Source organism: Phocoena sinus, chromosome 5, assembly GCF_008692025.1.
Source record: "Phocoena sinus isolate mPhoSin1 chromosome 5, mPhoSin1.pri, whole genome shotgun sequence".
In the NCBI taxonomy this organism is placed as follows: Eukaryota; Metazoa; Chordata; class Mammalia; order Artiodactyla; family Phocoenidae; genus Phocoena; species Phocoena sinus.
Genome location: NC_045767.1, coordinates 84,826,530 through 84,849,154, shown reverse-complemented (window position 1 = coordinate 84,849,154; position 22,625 = coordinate 84,826,530). Strand labels below are relative to the sequence as shown.

Sequence of the window (22,625 nt, the reverse complement as noted above, 5' to 3'; positions counted from 1 at the left end):
TGAGTGATGGATGGCAATGTCTCTCTTCCAAATTGAATTACTCTTTTGTTTAGCACCAAATAATTAAAATTTACATAAGAAGACACACATAAAGCAACTATTATGAAATCAAGTAAATGAGAAAGGGTGAAGAGTAATTCATTTACTACTATTATGGCATGCAAAGTAGAAGGCTGAATGGAACATATTTAAGAAAAAATAAAAACTGAAGCCTGAATTCTCCAACTGTATATCTCCAGCTTTAATCCCTCCCCTGAAAGCAAGCCTCTTAGAATGAACTGCCTGCCCACTCTCAACAAATGGTATCAGCATTCACTCAGACCAAAAATTTGAGAAATCTTCTCCTACTGTTTTTTTTTTGCTTTCTGCTCCTCATCCAATGCATCCATAAATCCTGTTAGACCGACTGTCAAATTCTATTCTGAGTCTGACCACCTCTTACCATTGGTGACGTTGCTATCAGTGACAGGCAGAACAACGGACTACCAAAGATGTCCATGTCCTAACGCTGGAATCTGTGAATACGTTAGGTTACGTGGCAAAGAATAATTAAAGTTGTGGATAGAATTAAGATTGCTAATCAGTAGATCTTGATAGGGGAAGTTTATTCTGGATTCTCTAGGTGGGCTCACTGTAATCACAAGGGTCCTTATACATGAAAGAGGGAGGCAGGGGAGGGAGAACCAAGAAAGATGGCAATATGAGAAAGACATTGCTGGCTTTGAAGATGGAGGCAAGGGCCATGAGCCCAGAAATGTGGGTGGCCTATAGAAACTGGAAAAGGTATGGAACAGATTTTTCTTCAGAACCTGCAGGAAGAATGTATTCTATTAACACCTTGATTTTAGCCCAGTGATACCTATTTCAGAATTCTGCCCTCAAAAACTGTGTGGTAATAAATTTCTACTGCTTCAAGCTGCTCAATTTGCAGTAATTTTTTTATAGCAGCAATAAGATACTAATATATCATCTGACTTAAACAATTATCTTCACTATTGCAGTAGCCTACTAACTAGTCTCCATGATCCTATTCTCATCTCTCTAAGATTCTGTTCTCTACAAACAAAATTGGTGATTGTTTTAAGATGGAAATTCTCTTCTTTACTCACTTACACAAACTCTTCAATGACTTTATATAACAATCAGAAAATAAACTCGAGAATCTCATCCTGACCCACAAGACCTTACACTACCTGGTTCTAATCAGCCTCTCTGATTCATTGCCTATCTCTCTTCATTTCATCCATTCCGATCTTCTGCCAGAATCTAAAGCATTTCAAACTCACTTCTGAATCATAATTTTTGCTTTTGTGGAACCCCCTGCCTGAAACCCTCAGGCCCCAAAACTCTGCACAGCTGGATCCTTCTTATTTTCTTGTTTCTGTTTCTGATCAAATATCACCTTCTCAGTAAAACCTCTGGCTACCCAATCTAAGTTAATCCTCTTCTCTTCAGTCATCATGTTTCATTTTTTCATAGGCCTTATCTCATAATCACCTAGTTCATTTTGTGCTTTTATATTAACTTGTTTATTCCCACAACTCACACACTAAAATAATGTAAACACCACGAGAGGAAAAAAATCTGTACTTCATTATTATAACAATGGTACTTAGAATAGCATCTGACACATTATAAAAGCTGCATATATATCTGTTGAATGAATGAATAAAAATAGTGAAGTCAATTAAGACTTAAATATTAAGGTCACACAATTAAACATTAATATTTATTTCTTCTCAGTTGATTCACTTCATTAATTCTCCTACTCTGAAGATGCATATTGTCACTTTCCACATCAGGGTAGAAAGCTGAAAGCATTTCCTCTAAGATCAGAAACCAGACAAGGACCCACTCTTGCCACTTTTATCCAACACAGTATTGGAAGTCCTAACCACAGATTTCAGACAAGAAAAGGAAATAAAAGCCATCTAAATTGGAAAGGAAAAAGTAAAACTCTCACTGTTTGCAGAGGACATATATGACATATAGAAATTCTTAAAGATGCCACCAAAAACTATTAGAATTAAAACATGGATTCAGTAAAATTGCAGGGTACAAAATTAATATACAGAAATATGCTACATTTCTACACTAACAACAAGCTATAGCAAAGAAAAGTACAAAAAACAATCCCATTCACAATGGCATCAAAAAGAATAAAATATCTAGAAATAAATCTTAACTAAGAAGATAAAATAACTATACTTGGGAAACTATGAGAAACTGTTGAAAGAATCTGAAGGCAATACAAACAAATGGAAAGATATTGTGCTCATGGATTGGAAGAATTGATATTGTTAAAAGGACCATACTACCCAAGGCAATCTACAGATTCAATGCAATCCCTACCAAAATACCAATGACATTTCTCACAGAACTAGAAAAATAATTCTAAAATTTGTATGGAAATTCAAAAGACCCTGAATAGCCAAAACAATCTTGAGAAAGAAGAACAAAACTAGAGGTATCATGCTCTCTGATTTCAAACTATACTGCAAAATCACAGTCATCAAAATAGTATGGTATTGGCACAAAAATAGACACATAGATCCTTGAAACAGAATAGAGAGCTCAGAAATGAACACATACTTATATGGTCAATTAGTCTATAACAAAGGAGGCAAAAATAAACAATGAAGAAAAGAGAGCCTCTTCAATAAATGGTGGTGAGAAAACTGAACAGCTACATGCAAAAGAATGAAACTGGACTACTTTCTCACATGATACAAAAATAAAAAACAAAAACAAAAACAAAAAGCAAAAAAAACCCTTCAAAATGGATTAAAGACTTAAATGGAAGACGTGTAACTCCCAGAAGGAAACATAGGCAGTAATCTCTTTGACACTGGTCTTAGCAGTATTTTTTTGGATCTGTCACCTAAAGCAAGGACAACAAAAGCAAAAATAAACAAATGGGACTACATCAAACTAAAAAGCTTTTGCACAACAAAATAAATTAGCGACAAAATGAAAAGGCTGTCTACTGAATGGGAGAGGATATTTCTGAATGGTATATCTGGTAAGGGGTTAATATCAAAAATATAGAAAAAACTTATAAAACTCAATATAAAAAAATAAACAACCCAATTAAAAAATAAGCAGAGAACCTAAATAGATATTTTTCCAAAGAACACATATAGATGGCCAACAAATGCCTAAAAACATGCTCAACATCACTATCATCAGGGAAAATACTAATCAAAACCCCAATGAGGGGCTTCCCTGGTGGTGCAGTGGTTGAGAGTCTGCCTGCCGATGCAGGGGACACGGGTTTGTGCCCTGGTCCGGGAAGATCCCACATGCTGCAGAGTGGCTGGGCCGGTGAGCCATGGCCACTGAGCCTGCATGTCCGGAGCCTGTGCTCCGCAACGGGAGAGGCCACAACGGTGAGAGGCCCACGTACCGCAAAAAAAAAAAGCCAAAACCCCAATGAGATATCATCTTACACCTGTAAAAATGGCTATTACCAAAAAGACAACAAATAACAAGTATTGGAGAGGATGTGGAGAAAATGGAACCCTTGTTCCCTGTTGGTGGGCATGTAAATTGGTGTAGTCACTATGGAAAATAGTATGGAATTTCCTCAAAAAATTAAAAATAGAACTATCATACCACCTCAATTCCACCTCTGAGTATTTTTCCAAGGAAAACAAAAGCACTAATATTATAAGATATATGCACTCCTATGTTCATTTTGGCATTATTCACAATTTTCAAGATACGGAAGCAACCTAAGTGCCCATTGCCAGATGAATGGATAAAGAAACTGTGGTGTGTATCTACAATATATAATGTAATATTAGTCATAAAAAAGAATGAAATCTTGCCATTTGTGACAACGTGGATGGATCGAGAGGGTGTTATGCTAAGTGAAATAAGTCATACAAAGAAAGACAGATACCGTATGGTTTCACTTATATGTGGAATCTATAAAACAAAACAAATGAACAAACATAACAAAACAAAAACATAGATACAGAGAACAAGGAGGTGGCTGCCGGTGGTGGGGGTGGGGGCAGGGATAGGTACAAACCTTCAGTTACAAAATAACTGTCACAGGGATGAAATATACTGCCTGGGAAATGCAGTAAATAACAAAATATCACTGTATGGTGACAAATGATAACTAAACTTATCATGGTGATCATTTTGTAATATTTAGAAATATCAAATCACTATGTTGTGCACCAGGGACTAACATAATGTAGGTCAATTATACTTCAAAAAACAGACAAACACAGAAATTTATAGAAAAAAGTGGCTATAGGACATGGGTGTGTGGGATGGGGAAACGAATGAAGGCAGTCAAAAGGTATAAACTTCCAGTTATAAGATAAATGAGCACTTGGGATGTAATGTAAACCATGATTAATATAATTAGCACTTCTGTATGTTATGTAAAAAAAAGGGTTGAGAGTAAATCCTGAACTCTCATCACAAGAAAAAATTATTGTTTTCCTTTTATTTTGTATCTATATGAGTTGATGAATGTTCACTAAATTTAAATGGCAATCATTTCATGATGTATGTAAGTGAAATCATTAGGCTGTACACCTTAAACTAATTCAGTGTTGTATGTCAATCATCTCTCATTTAAACTGGAGGAAAATAAATCTGTACCTATAAAATAAGATAAAAGAATAAAAGGACAAAAATATAAAAATGAGAAATGATGGAAATGCAAACTATGAACATAAAAACCTTCAGACCTATGAAATGCTTCTCTAGGAATTAGGGAAATGAAATTCAAAGACTCAATGCAAAATTTCACTTAAATTGATAAAATTATAAAAGATGAATCATATCTATTGCTGTTGAAGATGTGGTACACTAGTCCAAGTTTGAAATGCTACAATTTGTAAAATAAAATAATTAAAATTTGATTCAAAAGCCACTTTTGACATTATATCCCCCCTAAAAAAAGTGCAGTGTGTGTGTGTGTGTGTGTGTGTGTGTGTGTGATAGTTTGTTGTGGGAAAATAACTGAGAAAAACAATCCCTGGAAACCTATAAATAAGAGAATGATGGAGTAAATCCTAGCCCTTACACAGAGCACATACATAGTAGGAAGTACTTTGTAGCTGTTTAAAAATTATTTAGATGTATTTGCATTGGTTTGGAAGAAAATTCATGATATAATGTTAAGAAAAAAGATACATAGGTTGCCACATAATAAATATGAATAAATAGTTAGAAAAACAGATAGATTGCTAGATAAACATGGTCTCATTTTTCCTCAAAATACAGAAAAAACGTATCTTTTTATTGTTTTTAAACATCTTTAATGGTATGAAGAAAAGTATGTAAAGATTTCACACATCATTTTTCTGGGGTAGAGACTGAAGGAGAAAGGAAATATTTTAAAAATGAGATATATCTCTAGAGGTATAGATATATCTCTGTGGTTTTGGCTTGAATAAAAGGAATTCTAGTGTTTCCTTCCCTTTTATTCCTCCTTTTAAATAAGGAACATTAATCATCACTCTTCCACCATTTTGCATGGTGTGTGTGTGTGTGTGTGTGTGTGTGAAGTGTGTGGGCAAATAACTTATCTTTTGTGCTTATAGGTCAGTGGATCAAAAGGAGCCACACCCAAACATGGCACAAAATTCATTACCCAGAGAACTTGGCTCTGAGCTGGAGGGACAGGACAGGAAGGTAGGTTATTTCTCTTGAGCAATTTCAGAGTATTTTCTATGTGTGAAAAGAAAGAAGCAAAGGGATATTTGATGCCTAGAATTGTGAAAAGTAGCAGAGAATATTAACAAATATCCATTTTCCAGATTGTTCTTCATTAGGTTTTATTGAAGAATTCTATAAGAAAAAAATTAAGATATAGTTTTTGTAAAAATGTTGGTAAGAAATTTGAGTGAATTTTTCATCTTTTTACGGGGCCCCGCAAAAGACTTTTTCTTGTGCTATCAAATTTCTACATCAGATATGAACTAACAAGCCTTTATTCTACACAATCTATGATACTTGATAATGATGTAGTCAAATTTTGAATGAGGTTTATACTTGTGCAGTTTTCTCTTTTCAGGTCTTAAAAGCTGTTTCATTTTAATATTTAATCTTGTTCTTACTTAACACTGCTTTTAAATTTTATATGTTACCAATGGTATTACATGATTAGAACAAGTGAACCCAAGTTCTTTTTGTAATAATGGGAAGTATACAAAAATAGACATACCTAAAAGCCAATATTTTTGTGACCTGTGATTACATAAATGCATAAAATGTTGGGACATTGTCCAAAGGATACAATGCCATTTATTAAAAGAAACACTAGGAAAGCATTGGTCTGAGAGAAAAAAAATATTCTCTGTATGAAATTATTAGAATTTAACAGTAAAATCTTTGTTTACTTTTACAATCACTTACTATTCTTTTTGAAAGGAGAATGGGCATTTAAAAATCCTCAAGGAGGAAAAAGATGTTTAGCATATTTTACATCTTGTTACTATATGTAACAAGTCTTAATTCCATAAAAACCTTGAAGGATTGATGTTTATTTTCTAATAAGATCAATCAATGAATTATATACAATGGATCTGATATTCAAAAGACAAAAAAGTAAATAGTATATATTGAAAAAATTGTATGATTTTTGGTAATATTATATTTTAAAAGTGATTTTGCTGTATTTCTTAGTTCCACTGAGATACTGTGTATATGTGTAAGTAATTACTGTAGGAGGAAAAGACTGAAAAGCATTTAAGATAGTTTACAACCTTTAAAATATCTGTTCTCGGGCTTCCCTTGTGGCGCAGTGGTTGAGAGTCCGCCTGCCGATGCAGGGGATGCGGGTTCATGCCCCGGTCCGGGAAGATCCCACGTGCTGCGGAGTGGCTGGGCCCGTGAGCCATGGCCGCTGAGCCTGCGCGTCCGGAGCCTGTGCTACGCAATGGGAGAGGCCACAACAGTGAGAGGCCCACGTACCGCAAAAAAAAAAAAAAACAAAAAGAAAACCGGTAAAATATCTATTTTCTTGTAAATTTAAATTTCATTAGATATATAGATTTATTAAATTTAAGTTCTAAAATCATACAATTGTTCATTGATATATTTGTATGTAGCATTTCAAAGCATGTTTTCATACCTTTTATGTAACAGGTAGTTTATTTGTTGAGTGACAAATGGCATTGGGTCTGGCATAAGGTGTCATTTTGGAAATTTATGTTTCCAACCAACTGGCAATATTCTTATTAAGCTGAATCGACAGTTCAGAAGAACCTACCTTATTAGTAATATATCACGATGGTGCATTTGCACCAAAGATCTATTACATGAGTACCACAGCAGTGTGACAGTTCTAATGATGGATGGGAAAATTCATCATGAACGTTAAGTTTTGTTGTATTCCTCAGAGTTGTTCACTTGCTGAAAAAGATTGAGACTTAGAAAACAAAGTGGCTTCAGCTCCATAGGAAGAATCTGTTAGTCATTAAGAAGTCTATAGTACATTTATTTCTCTGAAGAGGAAGCTAAAGCAGAAGTTATGAAAACTGTTCAATGAAGCAGTGTCACTTCCCCAAAGGACTATATAACTGACTTGAGGATTGAAGTATATCTATTAAGTATAAGAAATTTTGGTCAATATGCAACATTTTTAACACATACTTATTTATGCAGAACACTCTAAATGGTAGTATTTGAAGAAAAAAAAGATACAAAAAACCTGAAAAGCATTCAGTCTAATTAAAGTTGTGTTTATTTAAATTATAAAAATTAACCATGTGTGAAAAATCCTGTTTTAAGAGCTGATCCAAATACTACCCCTTCTAATTTTCTGGAATCAAAATTAGTACTAATACTTAGATAAGACCAGGAAGACAATAATTCTGATCCATGTGTGGCTTTATGGGAAAATGTTCAGTACACTGACTTTGTGCCAGGGACATGAATGGCCTCATGTGAGTAATCTATTAGCTTCTAAGAAAATCTAATGTCCTGTAAAATCCCTAGTGAAAAAACAAGCACGTCCTATGTTTCTGTAGGTTTCCTACTTTTGCATAGGACAGTACAAATTTCGATTATACTTTTATATCAAATATCTATGATTGAAGTTTGGCTTGGGGAGTGCATGAAGATGGCGGTGAGGGAAGATGCCAAATTAGCATCTCCCCACAACTAGGTCGCCTGCTGGCCCCTGGTGGGGAACCCTGACGCCCAAGGAGATGGGAGGAACCACCAAGTGAACCTGTAGGACGTGGGGGGACTGAGGGGGGAGGAGAAGTGGAGTCCAGACAAGATCGGCATCCCTAAGTCCAGGGAGATCAGGAGAGGCAGGCGGGAGGGACCCTCTGGGAAGAGCAGGAGAGGAGCAGAGGGCAATTGCCCACCTCTTGTGTCTGGGGAGCCTGCTGAGATGCCAGGCCTATCCCCTGCCCTCCAAAGCTCTCCAAGCCGTGTGGGTCCTTGGGGGCATAAGAGGCAGGCCAGGGAGAGCAGGTGAGGCAGGTAGGAGGAGCCATCTGGGAGGAGCAGAGGGCATTTGCCCCACCTACTCAGGCCTGGTGACCCTGCTGAGCTCCCAGGCCAGTCCCAGCCCTAAGGAGGAGGGCCAAGGGGAGAACATGAGAGGCAGGTGGGAGGGGCCCTCCAGGAGTAGCAAGAGAGGAAAGGAGGGTGCTTACCCCCACTCGAGCCCAGGAAGCCTTCTGAGCTCCCAGGTGAGGTTCCCCCACCTTCTGAGACCAGAGTGGGGCATGCCTGGGTCCCTTCTGTTCCTTGAGCCTAAGCCCCACCCCCCCCCCACAGCCCCCAGGGCGTTTTCCAGCCCTGTGGGTCCTGAGCATTGGCCCCACCCACTGCCAAAACCTCACCTTGCTTAGGCCCCACCTTCCACAGCCAAGGCTTTCCCCCCAATTTTTTTTCTTCTTTCTCTCTTTTTTTTCTTTTCTCTTCTCCTCTTTTTTACTATTGTGGTACTGATGTACCTTCCCAGTTGTTAATTCATCTATATTTTTATATTCTTTCTAACATATCTGTTAGTTTCCAAGTCTAATTTTATTTTTTAATTTGTTGTTGTTCTCCGTTTTTTGTGTGTTGTTTTTTGCCACCCCATGTGGCTTGTGGGATCTTGGTTCATGAGATGGGGGTCAGGCCAAAGCTCCTGAGGTGGGAGCTCTGAGGCCAAACCACTGGATGAAGGGAGAACCTCAGACCCCAGGGAATATTCATTGGAGCGAGGTCTCATGAAAGTCCTCATCTCAGCACCAAGACCCAGCTCTACCCAACAGCCTACAAACTCCAGTGTTGGAAGCCTTGAGCCAAACAACAAGCAAGACAGGAACACAATCCCACTCATTAAAAAAAAAAAAAAAATGAGATGGCAAAAAAATGTGTCACAGATGAAGGAGCAAGGTAAAAACTTACAAGACCAAATACATGAAGAGGAAATAGGCAATCTACCTGAAAAAGAATTCAGAGTAATGATAGTAAAGATGATCCAGAATCTCAAAAATAGAATTGAGGCACGGATTGAGAAAATACAAGAAATGTTTAACAAATACCTAGAAGAACTAAAGAAGAAATAAACAGAGAGATAAACAGAACAATAACTGAGATGAAAAATACACTAGAAGGAATCAAAACAGAATAACTGAGGCAGAAGAATGAATAAGTGAGCTGGAATGTAAAATGGTGGAAATAACTGCTGAGGAGCAGAATAAAGGAAAAAGAATAAAAGAACTGAAGACAATCTCAGAGACCACTGGGATAACACTAAATGCACCAACATTCAAACTATAGGGGTCCCAGAAGAAGAGGAGAGAAAGAAAGGGTCAGAGAAAATATTTGAAGAGTTTATAGTCAAAAAATTCCCTAACATGGGAAAGGAAATAGTCACCCAAGTCCAGGAAGCACAGAGAGTCCCATACAGGATAAAGCCTAGGAAAAACACAAGACACATATTAATCAAACCAACAAAAATTAAATTCAAAGAAAGAATTTTAAGAGCAGCAAGAGAAAAACAACAAATAACATAAAAAGGAGTCCCCATAAGGTTATCAGCTGATTTTTCAGCAGAAACTCTGCAGGCCAGAAGGGAGTGGCAGGATATACATAAAGTGATGAAAGAGAAAAACCTACAACCAAGATTACTCTACCCAGCAAGGATCTCAGATTCGACAGAGAAATCAAAAGCTTTTCAAACAAGCAAAAGCTAAGAGAATTGAACACCACCAAACCAGCTTTACAACAAATGCTAAAGAAACTTCTTTAGGCAGGAAACACAAGAGAAGAAAAAGACCCACAAAAACAAACACAAAACAATTTTTAAAATGGTAATAGGAACATACATATCAATAACCTTGAATGTAAATGGATTAAATATCCCAACCAAAAGACACAGACTGGCTGAATGGATACAAACACAAGGGCCATATATATGCTGTCTACAAGAGAACCACATCAGAGCTAGGGACACATACAAACTGAAAGTAAAGGGATGGAAAAAGATATTCTATGCACATGGAAATAAAAAAAAAAAAGCTGGAGTAGCAATACTCGTATAAGATAAAATACTTTACAATATAGACTGTTACAAGAGATAAGGAGGGACATTACATAATGATCAAAGGATCAATCCAAGAAGATATAACAATTATAAACATTTATGCACCCAACATAGGAGCACCTCAATACATAAGGCAAATGTTAATAGCCATAAAAGGGGAAATCGACAGTAACACAGTAATAGTAGGGGACTTTAACACCCTACTTTCACCAATGGACAGATCATCCAAAGAGAAAATAAATAAGAAAACACAAGCTTTAAATGACACAGTAGACCAGATAGATTTAGTGGATTTTTACAGAACATTCCACCCAAAAGTGGCAGAATAGAAAGCCCAGAAATAAACCCATGCACATATGGTAACCTTATCTTTGATAAAGGAGGCAAGAGTATACGATGGAGAAGGGACAGCCTCTTCAATAAGTGGAGCTGAGAAAACTGGACAGCTACATGTAAAAGAATGAAATTAGAACACTCCCTAAGACCATAAACAAAAATAAACTCAAAATGGATTAACCTAAATGTAAGGACAGACACTATAAAACTCTTAGAGGAAAACTTAGGCAGAACACTCTATGACATAAATCACAGCAAGATCCTTTTTGACCCACCTCCTAGAGAAATAGAAATAAAAACAAAAATAAACAAATGGGACCTAATGAAACTTCAAGCTTTTGCACAGCAAAGAAAACCATAAACAAGGTGAAAAGACAACCCACAGAATGGGAGAAAATATTTGCAAATGAAGCCACTGACAAAGGATTAATCTCCAAAATATACAAGAAACTCATGCAGCTCAATATCAAAAAAAAAAAAAAACCCAATCCAAAAATGGGAAGAAGATCTAAATAGACATTTCTCCAAAGAAGGTATACAGATTGCCAACAAACACATGAAATGATGCTCAACATCAATAAACATTAAATGTAACTCAAAACTACAATGAGGTATCACCTCACACCGGTCAGAATGGCCACCATCATAAAAATCTACAAACAATAAATGCTGGAGAGGGTGTGGAGAAAAGGGAACCCTCTTGCACTGTTGGTGGGAATGTAAATTGATACAGCTACTATGGAGAACAGTATGAAGCTTCCTTAAAAAACTAAAAATAGAACTACCACATGACCCAGCAATCCCACTACTGGGCATATACCCTGAGAAAACCATAATTCAAAAAGTGTCATGTACCACAATGTTCATTGCAGCTCTATTTACAATAGCCAGGACATGGAAGCAACCTAAGTGTCCATTGACAGATGAATGTATAAAGAAGGCGTGACACATATACACAATAGAATATTATTCAGCCATAAAAAGAAATGAAATTGAGTTATTGTAGTGAGGTGGATGGACCTAGAGTCTGTCATACAGAGTGAAGTAAGTCAGAAAGAGAAAAACAAATAACGTATGCTAACACATATACATGGAAACTAAAAAAAAAAAAAAAGGTTCTGAAGAACTTAGGGGCAGGAAAGGAATAAGGACACAGACATAGAGAATGGACTTGAGGACAGGGGAGGGGGAAGGGTAAGTTGTGAAGAAGTGAGACAGTGTCATGGACATATACACACTACCAGATGTAAAATAGATAGCTAGTGGGAAGCAGCCACATAGCACAGGGAGATTAGTTCAGTGCTTCATGTCCAGCTAGCGGGGTGGGTTAGGCAGGGTGGGAGGGAGATGCAGAGGGAGGAGTTATTGGGATATAGGTATATGTATAGCTGATTCACTTTGTTATACAGCAGAAACTAACACACCACTGTAGAGCAATTATACTCCAATAAGATTTAATTTAAAAAAAAGTAAAAGAAAATAATAAATTCTGAAAAAAAAAAAGTGGCAGAATACACTTTCTTCTCAAGTGCACACAGAACAATCTGCAGGATAGATCACATCTCACATCTTGGGTCACAAATCAAGCCTCAGAAAATTTAAGAAAATTGAAATCGTATCAAGCATCTATTCTGACCACAGCGCTTTGAGATTGGAAATCAATTACAGGAAAAAAAACTGTAAAAAACAGAAATACATGGAAGCTAAACAGTGTGCTACTAAATAACCAAGAGATCACTAAAGAAATCAAAGAAGAAATAAAAAAATACATAGAAACAAATGGCAATGAAAACATGATGACCTAAAACGTATTGGATGCAGCAAAAGTGGTTCTATGAGGCAGGTATATAGCAGTTCAATCTCACCTGAAGAAACAAGAAAAATCTCAAATGAACAATCTAACCCTACACTTAAAACCACTAGAGAAAGAACAAAGGAAACCCAAAGTCAGCAGAAGGAAAGAAACTGTAAAGAGCAGAACAGAAATAAATGAAATAGAAACAAAGAAAACAATAGTAAAGATCAATAAAACTAAAAGCTGGTTCTTTAAGAAGATAACCAAAATTGATAAACGCTTAGCCAGACTCATCAAGAAAAAAAGGGAGAGAATACAAATCAATAAAATTAGAAATGAAAAAGGAGAAATCACAACTGACACTGCAGAAATAGAAATGATTATAAAATATTACAAACAACTATATGCCAATAAAATGGACAACCACAAAGAAATGGACAAATTCTTGGAAAGGTACAATTTTCCAAGACCGAACCAGGAAGTATTAGAAAATATAAACAGACCTATCACAAATAATGAAATTGAAACTGTAATTAAAAATCTTCCAGCAAACAAACGTCCAGGACCAGATGGCTTCACAGGCGAATTCTTTGAAACATCTAGAGAACAGCTGACAGTAGCTGACAGCAATCCTTCTCAAACTCTTCCAAAAAATTGCAGAGGGAAAATACTCCCAAATTCATTCTATGAAGCCACCATCACCCTGATAGCAAACCAGAAAAAGATATCACAAAAAAGAAAATTATAGACCAGTATCACTGATGAACATAGATACAAAAATCCTCAACAAAACACTAGCAAACAGAATCCAACAGCACATTAAAAGGGTCATACTCCATGATCAAGTGGGATTTATCTCAGGGATGCAATGATTCTTCAATATACGCAAATCAATCAATGTGATACACCACATTAACAAATTAAGGAAAAAACCATATGATCATCTCAATAGCTGAAGAAAAAGCTTTTGAAAAAATTGAACACCCATTTAGGATAAAAACTCTCCAGAAAATGGGCATAGAGGGAACCTACCTCAACATAACAAAGGCCATATATGACAAACCCACAGCAAGCATCATACACAATGGTGAAAGACTGAGTGCATTTCCACTAAGATTGGGAACAAAGCAAGGATATCCACTCTTGCCAATCTTATTCAACATAGTTTTGGAAGTCCTAGCCATGGCAATCAGAGAAGAAAAAGAAATAAAAGGAATCCAAATTGGAAAAGAAGAAGTAAAACTGTCACTGTTTGCAAATGACATAATACTATACATAGAGAATCCTAAAGATGCCACCAGAAAACTACTAGAAATAATCAATGAATTTGGTAAGGTGGCAGGATACAAAATTAATGCACAGAAATCTCTGGCATTCCTATACACCAACAATGAAAAATCAGAAAGAGAAATTAAAGAAACACTCCCATTTACCATTGCAACAAAAAGAATAAAATACCTAGGAATAAACCTACATAAGGAGGCAAAAGACTTGTACTCAGAAAACTACAAAACACTGATGAAAGAAATCAAAGATGACATAAACAGATGGAGAATATACCATGTTCTTGAATTGGAAGAATCAACATTGCAAAAATGACTATATTACCCAGAGCAATCTACAGATTCAATGCAACCCCTATCAATCTACCAATGGCATTCTTCAAAGAATTAGAACAAGAAATTTCACAATTTGTATGGAAACACAAAAGACCCTGAATAGCCAAAGCAATCTTGAGAAAGAAAAATGGAGCTGGAGGAATCAGGCTCCCTGACTTCAAACTATACTACAAAGCTACAGTAATCAAGACAGTATCGTACTGGCACAAAAACAGAAATATAGATCAATGGAACAGGATAGAAATACCAGAGATAAACCAACGCACCTATGGGCACCTAATTTATGACAAAGGCGGCAAGAACATATAATGGAGAAAAGACAGCATCTTCAATAAGTGGTGCTGGGAAAACCGGACAGCTACAAGTAAAGGAATGAAATTAGAACACTCCCTAAGACCATACACAAAATAAACTCAAAATGGATTAAAACCTAAATGTAAGGCCAGACATTATAATACTCTTAGAGCAAGACATAGGCAGAACACTCTATGACATAAATCACAGCAAGATCCTTTTTGACCCACCTCCTAGAGAAATAGAAATAAAAACAAAAAAAAACAAATGGAACCAAATGGAACTTAAAACCTTTTGCACAGCAAAGGAAACCATAAACAAGACGAAAAGACAACCCTCAGAATGGGAGAAAATATTTGCAAATGAAGCAATGGACGAAGAATTAATACCCAAAATATACAAGCAGCTCATGCAGCTCAATATCAAAAAACAAACAACCCAGTTAAAAAGTGGGCAGAAGACCTAAACAGACATTTCGCCAAGGAAGGCATACAGATGGCCAAGAGGCACATGAAATGATGCTCAACATGACTAATTATTAGAGAAATGCAAATCAAAACTACCATGAGGTATCACCTCACGCAGGTCAGAATGGCCATTATCAAAACATCTTGAAACAATAAATGCTGGAAACGGTGTGGTGAAAAGTGAACCCTCCTGTACTGTTGGTGGGAATGTAAATTGATACAGCCACTATGGAGAACAGTATGAAGCTTCCTTAAAAAACTAAAAATAGAACTACCACATGACCGAGCAATCCCACTACTGGGCATATACCCTGAGAAAACCATAATTCAAAAAGAGTCATGTACCACAATGTTCATTGCAGCACTATTTACAACAGCCAGGATGTGGAACCAACCTAAATGTCCATCGACAGATGAATGGATAAAGAAGATGTGGTACATATACACAATGGAATATTACTCAGCTATAAAAAGAAATGAAATTGAGTTATTTGTAGTGAGGTGGATGGATGTAGAGTCTGTCATACAGAGTGAAGTAAGTCAGAAAGAGCAAAACAAATACTGTATGCTAACACACATATGTAGAATCTAAAAAAAAAAAATGGTACTGATTAACCTAGTGGCAGGGCAGGAATAAAGATGTAGACATAGAGAATGGACTTGAGGACACTGGGTGGGAGGGGGAAGCTGGGGTGAAATGAGATTAATATCGACATACATACACTACCAAATGTAAAATAGATAGCTATTTGGAAGCAGCAGCATAGCACAGGGAGATCAGCTTGGTGCTTTGCGATGACCTAGAAGGGTGGGATAGGGAGGGTGGGAGGGAGGCTAAAGAGAGGGAGGAGATGGAGAGACATATGTATTCATATCGCTGATTCACTCTGTTGTACAACAGAAACTGACACAGTATTGTGAAGCAATTATATTCCAATAAAGATCTATTAAAAAATCTATGATTAAATTTAGATTATATCCATAAAATCAGGCAGAAGGAAAATAGTATTAAACAATAAAATTTTGAGTATATTATTTTACAAGAAAAATTTGATCACATCACTTTTCTACTTAAATTCTTTCAGAATTTCCCCATAACTTTGAGAACAAAGCTCTCTTAGCACGTCTAGCAAGACTCTGCATGATCTTCCCATCTGCTTAACTTGTATGGTCTCATCTCAAACACTCTAGCCCTGATGGGCTCCATCTGAGCACACTGGCTTTCTTTTAGTCTCATGTCTCTTCCTTCTACTGGGCCTATGTGTACACCAATTTCTCTGTCTGGAAAGTCCTTACCTACTGTTAGACATACAAAAAAGAAACAACAATAGAGACATAACCAAACAACAATAACCAATAATCATGTTTACATCACTCAACATAAGAAATAACACATTGCCAATAGAGTAGAATCCCTGTCACTCCAATCATATCTACTTCATCTACTTCCTCTCCCATTCTCAATCCCTGATAACCAGTGTTCTGATTTGAAGGTTTATCAATTCCACACATTTAACAAATAGTTTGTATTACATATATATGTATTCTTAAGCAATAAATCACTGTTTTACACGCTTTAAAACTCTATGTAGGGCTTCCCTGGTGGCACAGCGGTTGAGAGTCCTCCTGCCGATGCAGGGGACACGGGTTCGTGCCCCAGTCCGGGAGGATCCCACATGCAGCGGAGCGGCTGGGCCCGTGAGCCATGGCCGCTGAGCCTGTGCGTCCGGAAAACTCTATGTAAATGGGATCATGGTAGATACCACTGAATATCATGGTATATATTCACATGCAGTTTACTCTTTTACACCCAATATTACTTGAAAAGTTCATCTATATTTATACATATAGAGCTAGTTTATCCCTTTTCTTTTTTTTCTTTTTTTTTTGCGGTATGCGGGCCTCTCACTGCTGTGGCCTCTCCCACTGCGGAGCACAGGCTCCGGACGCGCAGGCTCAGCAGCCATGGCTCACGGGCCCAGCCGGTCCGTGGCATGTGGGATCTTCCCGGACCAGGGCACGAACCCGTGTCCCCTGCATCGGCAGGAGGATTCTCAACCACTGCGCCATCAGGGGAGCCCTAGTTTATCCCTTTTTATTTTTGTCTGATATCTAACGTAGGAATACAATGTCATTTGCTCATCCATTCTTCTAAAGATTACATTTAGGGTTTTAAATTTCCTTCTTTCTTTCCATCCTTCCTCCCTCCCTTCTCCTCTCCCTTCTTTCCACTACCCTTTCTTTTCTTGAGTGATAAAACAAATGTTGATATGAACAAGTTAGTTATTTCTCTTGTGTACATATATATGGTTGGGTAGCATTCATTGTATGCACATCTTCAGTGTTTCTAGGAATTATCATATTGCTGACTAAAATGATTGTACTCGTTCATATTTCTCTAGCAGAATAAGAGATGTCATTTCTCTGCATCTTTGTCATCACTTACTGGGAAATTCTATCTTACTAAGTTTTTAGTTGCATTTTGATAGTAGAAAATTTGAGCTCATTTTATGTTTATTACTCTCTTCTATAAATTGTCCAATTTAATATTTTGTCTGTTAGTCTATTGGGTTTACCTTTTCTCCTTAATTTTTAATTTTTGAAAATATACTATGGGAAGTATCTCCTAACCTAAAATTATATTTTAGCTTTCTGATGTCTTTTTATGAATATAAATTGTTATAAATTATAATGTAATCAAATTTAACAATATTTTTCTTTAAAGTCTGTGTTTTTTACTCCTTATTTAAGAAATCTCCAATTTTATGAAGAGAGTATATTTTCTTCCTAAATTTAAAATTAAAACTAAAGTTTTTAAATATATATGATGTCAGGTATGGATTCATTTTTTTCCCCATAAAGATGATTGTGCAGGAAGCATTTAATATCTAGTCTACCTTTTCACACTGATCTGTAATGCTCCCTGTATCATACTTTATTTCCTTATAAGTATAGGCTTTTTTCTGTGCTCTTTATTTAGTTCTGTTCTAATTACCTCTTCATTGGTTAATACCATATCTTTAATTATTATACTTTGATATCTGATGGGGCAAGCTTCTTCAACTTATTCCTATTTTTTTCAAAATTAACATGGCTCCTCTTCTACTTTGTTTTCCAAGTAAAATATAGAAGCAGCTTGTCAAATCCCATGAATAATACTGACAGAGTTTTTATTGGAATTGCAAATACTTAACTAATTAACACCTAATCATCTTTCAGATGTCATTTATATAGATTCTTCCACTTGAAAATGATCCACTGTTTTTCTACCAGTATTATATCCCCTTATGTTATCTCACTAAAATATACCTCTGCTTTGTTGTACTTACTATGGTTACATTTTTATATTTGTCTCTGAAGTTATTTGTCCATGTCTTCTCCCCATTAATGATAATAGTAGTAGTAGTAATAATAATAATCATAGTAAAATAACTATAAGAATAACATAACTACTCATACTTAGTCAACAAACATAAACACACAAACTGAGGTAAATCCTGAAGTGAAACAGTATCCTGTAATGATTTAAGTTATTATCCTACAGACAGATTATTTAGGGCAGACCTATACCTCCCAAAGAAAATCTTAGAAGCACAAGTTATTAAATAGTGTAACTGCCTAGTCACCTGCCATTTTTATTTTGGTAAATATAAATCTACCAAACAAAATAAGTCAAATTAAAAAGCAATAATGTTCCATTATATTTTTATGCTGTTTTAATTATTAAGAAAACATCTATTATATATCTATTTATCCATCTGTCTAGTATCTATATTTTAAATATGAAAGTACACATTAATTTGGTAAAGTATGTGAGCATGTTCCAAAGGAAGTTTTTGCCCAAGAAATTGAAACTAAGGGTTGAATAATCTTTTACTCTATAGAGCAGCTGTTACTTTGTTTACTGCAGTTTACTGCTATAAAACCTAAATAATAGTGAAAAGAGGATGGGAGTCTCCACAGTTTAATTTCCAGGATAGGGCTTTTCACTTTTACTCATTTTTTTTGTTTTGCGGTATGCGGGCCTCTCACTGTTGCGGCCTCTCCCATTGTGGAGCACAGGCTCCGGACGCGCAGGCTCAGTGGCCATGGCTCACGGGCCCAGCCACTCCGTGGCATGTGGGATTTTCCCGGACTGGGGCACGAAACCGTGTCCCCTGCATCGACAGGCGGACTCTCAACCACTGCGCCACCAGGGAAGCCCCACTTTTACTCATTTTATACAGTTTTGTTTGCCTTAAACTCTGTGTCCTTGTCTTTTGATCTAATCAGATCTTTATCTTTATGAAAAGCAGAACAAAGGCCTATAGCTAGAAATGACCATTAATATTTTCCCACACACTCTTCCCTAAGGGAAACATACTTTTCCCACTTGCTAGTTTTTCATATTTGTTACCAAAAAGGATTTTAAAAAGTGGCATCAGGGCTTCCCTGGTGGCGCAGTGGTTGAGAGTCCGCCTGCCGATGCAGGGGACACGGGTTCGTGCCCCAGTACGGGAAGATCCCACATGCCGCGGAGCGGCTAGGCCCGTGAGCCATGGCCGCTGAGCCTGCGCGTCCGGAGCCTGTGCTCTGCAACGGGAGAGGCCACAACAGTGAGAGGCCCGCGTACCGCAAAAAAAAAAAAAAAAAAAAAAAAAGTGGCATCAGCTTGAATGGCTGAAAACATTGTGCTCACTAGTCACTTCTTTTTGGACAACTTTGCCTTAAACGGCAAAATGAATATTAAAACAATTTAAAGGCCCACGTACCGCAAAAAAAAAAAAAAAAAAAAAAATGCAATAGAGATGGAGATTTTTTAAGATGCAAAAACTCACATAGAGCTGCCAAACCTAGTTACACTAAAAACAAGTGAGAAAAATGTAGACTGCCTCCTGAGCTTTCAAAAGCCATCAGACACTCAATATGTAGTAATGACTGAACATATTCATTGTACTTAAAGCCTATATTAAAAGTGTCTAGAGAAATTTGAATTAAAGAAGATTATGTGAAATTTGCCTAAGTACAGAATGCACATCTATTTTGAATTTTCTTGCTTTTATTTAAGACAAGTGGCAGATAATTTCACAGCTGTCAGTTAATGCACATAATGAATGTCTTATAAAAGGATGAAAGCATGAAGTTGTATTCATGTTCTCCAAGTATGTAAAATAAATTCAAAAGGATGTCAAGATCTGGTATGAAATGAAAAACGCAAGAACACTTTTGTTTAGCAGTGTGTGGAGACAGGGTTGGGGAATACTAACCCTTTGCCTCCCTACAAATTAAATCAATAGGAGAGTAGGTCTAAAACTAACTGCTTTAACTCTTAGATTTTTACATCAGTTTCTAAGGACTTCATTATGTGGCACTTTTATCTGACATGGGGCCAACATTAATTAATTGCTTTGACACTTCATCTTTTAAATTTAATACTGAATCCTGGCATTCTTTAGCTTTTAGAATCTGTGGGCATTTTTTCTCTAGACAAGATGGATAAGGACATCCTTTAACTATAGAAAAAGAAGTACAATGAAATTAATAAAAAAGAACTGCATAGTGTTGATGTCAGATAGCTTTAACAAATCTAAATCTCATTCATCTAATCTTTTATAATTCCATAAAATTGTACCAGAGTTACTTCTTGATTTCTGAAAATGAAATGCTTAGATATTATTCTTTAATACTTTTATGATAATAATTGTATTGATTTTTAAAAAAAGAATCAGTGAATAAAACTTATGAAATTTGTGATATTAGACTTACTTTAACTTACTTAAAATGCCACCATAAAATTTGTATATTTTGGACATAGCACATAATCACCTACTCAAAACATAGGTTAATATTGTGTTTGCAGACAGAATGATATCTCACTTGCTTATTCATTTTGGTGGTTCTTTATGGCTTGCTTCTATGCACTTCTCTGAAAATCAGTATGTTTTTGCAGTCTTAAACTTCGTCTTTTGTCTCGTGTTATGATCCAGTCTACTGAAGGAATGAAACTATCAGTTTAGGCCAGCATCACTTATATAACAAAATCACACAAGCATCTATCCTTGAGTCAGAACAGAAACAGCATAGTTGTGTCAGTTCCCTAAACCCTAATTCCTACAAGATGATGCAAAGAGGTCCAGATGACACCAGCATATACAGAATATTGCATTAGAGGAGATGAATCCTAAACTTACAGAACCTGAATCTTTTAAACAGTTAGCATTCTTTCTCTTTGCTCCAGAGGTAGGCACTATCTCTACCTTCTGAGACTATAAGCTAAGTTTCCCTTTGCTCTGCAAAAAGATACTATCTTTCATCTTCCAAGACAGTTCACTTTACTAACACCCTTGAAAAGTTAAACCAGAACAATGATAGACAGGTCCTATGCTTGCAAAACATGCAGGAATCTGAGAGACACCTGGAGAATTGTCTTCCAACAATATCGAGTTATTATAAAGTAACATTGAATAAGATAGTCTGTTATTGGCAGAAGAATAGCTAAATAAACCAAGAGAGAATCAAGAAACAAACTTATACATATAGTTACTTTACAGATATGCCACTGCAATGGCAGTGTACTCAGGAGAGAGAGCCTTTTCAATAAATTGCTTTGTGTTAATTAGATATCCATATGGGAAAATATTTATTATTTTACACACACATACATCCACACATATTGACTTCCATTTTACACTGTACACACAAAAGCAATGCAAGGTGGATTGTAGATTTAGATATGAAAGCTGTAAATAAAAACACTTCTAGGAAATAACAGAGAAGAATACTTTCATGAGTAGATTTTTAAATATCACTGAAGAAAGACAGATTTGGAAGGTGATGGTAGCTCATTTCCTTCCCCCTTTGGTTGTTTGACAGATATTTGGCTCAGTAGATCCGAGTTAACTCAAAGGCAGAAGAGTTTGATATTAGTCAATGGGTTTCATATTATCACAAAGTCACTTCCCAAACCAAGAAGGTTCTACTCTTATATAGTCCCATGTATTTTACCTTCTCCCCTGTTCCTATAAGTAGAGCATTACTGAGGCAGTCTTCCTCTCTCCTCAAATGTTGGCCAGTGTGCATGTAGTCCATTTATGCCCAGTGGAGTCTGTGAGATAGGATAACAAGAGATTCTGGACACTCTATTCCTTCTCTGCTTGTAAAATTTTCCCAGTAAGGTCCATCTCATCTGTACCTTTATGGTACTATGGTTTTATGTCTACACTCTTTTTTTAGGACCGCTGTTAGTCCTTAAGGGACATACTCCACTCTGCCTATGAATTTTTGGAAAAAACTTAACTGGCTTAGTCATGGGTGGATACTATTTCTTTCTAATTGTGAGGACAGGTCACCCTCTGCTAGCCCTGAGTGAGTGGGCTGGCTGTTAGGTCAGCTTAGCCCTCCCTCCTTTAAATGACTGCTGAGAGGTCTGTTCCAAACCCCAAAAGAGTCATCTTGCCAGGGTAGGTATCAAGTAGCCACCTAGTCTGTTAGCCCAGTACCCTGCAAGCCTCACAGATGTTTAACTCATTTGTTGAGGTCTTTTAAAAACGCAAGTTTAGGCAGCAGAATGGTCTCCCAATGACAAAAACAAACAAACAAAAACCCTGGAAGCC

The 22,625-nt window shown here is 36.5% G+C and overlaps 1 pseudogene; it reads left to right on the top strand.

Moving 5' to 3' along the window:
* The window catches only part of LOC116753966, a 36,711-nt pseudogene that overhangs the window by 10,560 nt on the left and 3,526 nt on the right, over positions 1–22,625 (top strand).